The sequence below is a fragment of the Otolemur garnettii genome, unplaced genomic scaffold, assembly GCF_000181295.1.
Source record: "Otolemur garnettii isolate 467f Iridium unplaced genomic scaffold, OtoGar3 scaffold00013, whole genome shotgun sequence".
In the NCBI taxonomy this organism is placed as follows: Eukaryota; Metazoa; Chordata; class Mammalia; order Primates; family Galagidae; genus Otolemur; species Otolemur garnettii.
Genome location: NW_003852408.1, coordinates 12,831,620 through 12,834,978, shown reverse-complemented (window position 1 = coordinate 12,834,978; position 3,359 = coordinate 12,831,620).

Genomic DNA, 3,359 nt, shown 5'->3' with positions numbered 1-3,359 from the left:
CCAAAAACTGCAAAAGGAAGGAAAGAAAGAAAGGAAGGAAGGAAGGAGGAAGGAAGGAAGGAAGGAAGGAAGGAAGGAAAAAGATTGGCAGTATCAGAAAGAAGTTGACAAGGGCAACAGGGAGATAGTGCTGTGTTAAGGTCAGATCGTCAGAATGGAGACCTGAGGATTTCAATTTGTCAAGACGTCCTTGATTCTATGAGGCCTCACTGTGCTGGGATTCCAGTTCCCCAAATCCCTTGATGCCCCCTGTATATGTTTCTATAACACCTTAATTCAGTCCCTAATGTTGGAGCAGAGGAAAATAGAGCTGACTGCCAGAAAGAAATGTGTGAATTTGTGTGTGTGAGGCATGGTGCAAAACTGTCCTCCCCTCCCCCCTATTGTGTTTCCTTCTGCCTCCAGATCTGGGCATTCAGGAAGCTCCTCTTCTCTGGCCTTCCTCCCAGCTTTTTTGCACTTTCCTCATTATCCCCTGGATCTTGTTATCCTTCTGACCCACCCTCAGGTCCTGGCTCTCTGCCCTCATCACCCATCTCCAGTGGTGGGATGCGGTAGGGCTGGAATATTCAAATTCATCAAAATGAACTTGAGAATATTTTCTGATATTAACTGTACAACTCTAGTGTATATTTATCCTAACAGAGTCTCTGACTTGTCAAAGACTCCCTCCTACCAGCCCGGCTGAATGGGGTGGGTGCATAAATGCCTGCCCCAGAGTCCTTGTCATACTTACACTACCCCTCCCTCCCAGCTAACCTGAATGAACTACTGTTCCCCACAGCACAGGAGCCCTTTGGAGCCCACATACCATACAAGCTCCTATACAAGCTCTGTTCTGTTGACACTGAGTCCCCTAGGAGGTTACCACTGCTCTGGAGGGGAAACCAGACTGCTCACAGTCTTTGCCAGCACCTTCATCCCCATCAGGCATTGGAAACTCTCTGTGCTCAGGGGTAGGCAGTTCCCTACTTGGGAGGGGGCTGCCTGGGCTCTGCCAGTAATGTCTGTATTCTACCAGAATACAGGCTTTTCCCTGGGATCTTCAATTTTCTCAGTAGGCTTAGAATCCTCATTCTTCCCGGGCACCCCCTAAGAGTGCCCTAAGATACTGTATGAAGATCTAGATGTTTCCTGGTGGCACCTGTAGCTCAGTGGGTGAGGTGTCAGCCACATGCATGCACTGACGCTGGCAGGTTCGAACCCTGCCTGGGCCAGCTAAAACAACGACAGGCTCTGTGCTTGTAGCTCAAGCGGCTAAGGTGCCAGCCACATACACCAGAGTTGGTGGGTTCAAATCAAGCCCAGGCCTGCCAAACAACAATGACAACTACAACCGGAAAAATAGCCAGTGTTGTGGCATGTGCCTGTAGTCCCAGCTACTTGGGAGGCTGAGGCAAGAGAATTGCTTAAGCCCAAGAGTTTGAGGTTGCTGTGAGCTGTGATGCTATGGCACTCCTACCCAGAGCGACAGCTTGAGGCTCTGTCTCAAAAAAAAAAAAAAAAGTTTTCACATGTTTGAGACAAAGTGAGAAAAGCAAATATGAGTCTTTCCCAAAACCAAATGCATCCATTTTAAAGGACTGTCCTTGATTCTAAAGCTATCTATTATCCTTTTTACTTGTGTGTTTGTGAGAAAGTGTTATTTCTATTTCTTTTCTTTTTTTTTTTTTGAGACAGAGTCTCACTACGCTGCCCTCAGTAGAGTGCTATGGCGGCATAGCTCACAGCAACCTCAAACTCTTGGGCTCAAGCGATTCTCTTGCCTCAGCCTCTCAAGTAACTGGGACTACAGGCGCCCGCTACAATGCTCCGCTATTTTGTTGTTGTAGCCAAGTTTGAACCCGCCAGCTCCTGAGTATGTGGCCGGTGCCCTACCCGGTGAGCTACAGACACTGAGCCAGAAAGTGTTATTTATTTCATGATGCTATGAAGATGGCAGAAGGCAGTGAGTATTTGTTTGTTTAAGTTTTACTTAACAAAATTAAAACTTGGCAATTCTAGTTTGGGCCCTAAGATTTCTCTTTGGAATTTTGCTGCACTGTGAAATCTGAGAAACCCCAAAGTCTGAGAGTCACTGGGCTGGGGCTTCCTTTCTAGGGTCTCAAAGACTTTCGATTCTGCTAATGTAGCAAGTCAGGAAGAATATCCTCCCCTCCCTAAGAGGGGACTGATGTGGCCATGGAAATCTTTTTGTCCTCAGTCCCCATCAAGAAACCAACCCAAGAGCAGTGGGCTTCAGAGATGTTCCCTGTTTCTGGGGCTAACCATCAGGGTCACTCTGTGAATACTCTTAATTTGGAGTCAGTTGAAACAGAAAACTCAGCACAAACTGGCTTAGACCAAAAAACCTTGTAAGAACCAGCTAACAGGGCAGTGCCTGTGACTCAGTGAATAGGGTGCTGGTCCCACATACCAAGGGTGGTGGGTTCAAACCCGACTCCGGCCAAACTGCAACAAAAAATAGCCGGGCATTGTGGCAGGCGCCTGTAGTCCCAGCTACTTGGGAGGCTGAGGCAAGAGAATTGCCTAAGCTCAAGAGTTGGAGGTTGCTGTGAGCTGTGATGCTATGGCGACAAAATGAGAATCTGTCTCTAAAAAAAAAAAAAAAAGAACCGGCTAACAATTGTTCGTGGGCTCAAGACAAATCCAGGTCACAGGTGGCTAAAAAGTATGGCTCAATTCTAGGTTCAAATGATGCCACCAGGATCCACCTATAGACTCTACTCCCCTCTAGTCATAGCAGCCCCAGGCAGTTCAGGCTCCCATTATCATGCAAATCGGTCCAGCAGGAGGGAGTTCTTTTACGAAAATCCTGGGACAGGTCTTGATGATCTGATTGGACCAATTAAAGTCACATGCTCCCCAGGAAAGGTGGCCTGAGTTAATAATACCTTAGCCCACATCTTGTGTCCTACCCCTGCTGGCTGGAGCCTAAATCACTAGGCTAAAGGTGAATAAATGTAGTATCCCCAAAGCAGGAAACAGTTTCCACAAAAGGATGGGGTGGATGCTGAGAAACAAATATAATTGGTTCTTCCTCCTGATTCTCTCTCAAATCAGGCCCTTTCTCTCTCCCTGGGAAGATGCTATTTTGCAATTCTTGACTGGGCAATTTGAGACCCTCCTTAACCAGTCACTCCCTGGCCTTCCATCCATCCTCCACATGCCTGCCAAGGTATCCTTCTGATGTGATCGTGTTACTTAGGGTGGCTTAAAAAATTGTCTACACACTGTAATCCTAGCATTTTGGGAGGCCAAGGTGGGTGGATTCACTGAGCTCAAGAGTTCGAGACCGGCCTGAGTCAGAGTAAGACCCTGTCTCTAAAAATAGCCAGGAGTTGTGGCAGGCATCTGTA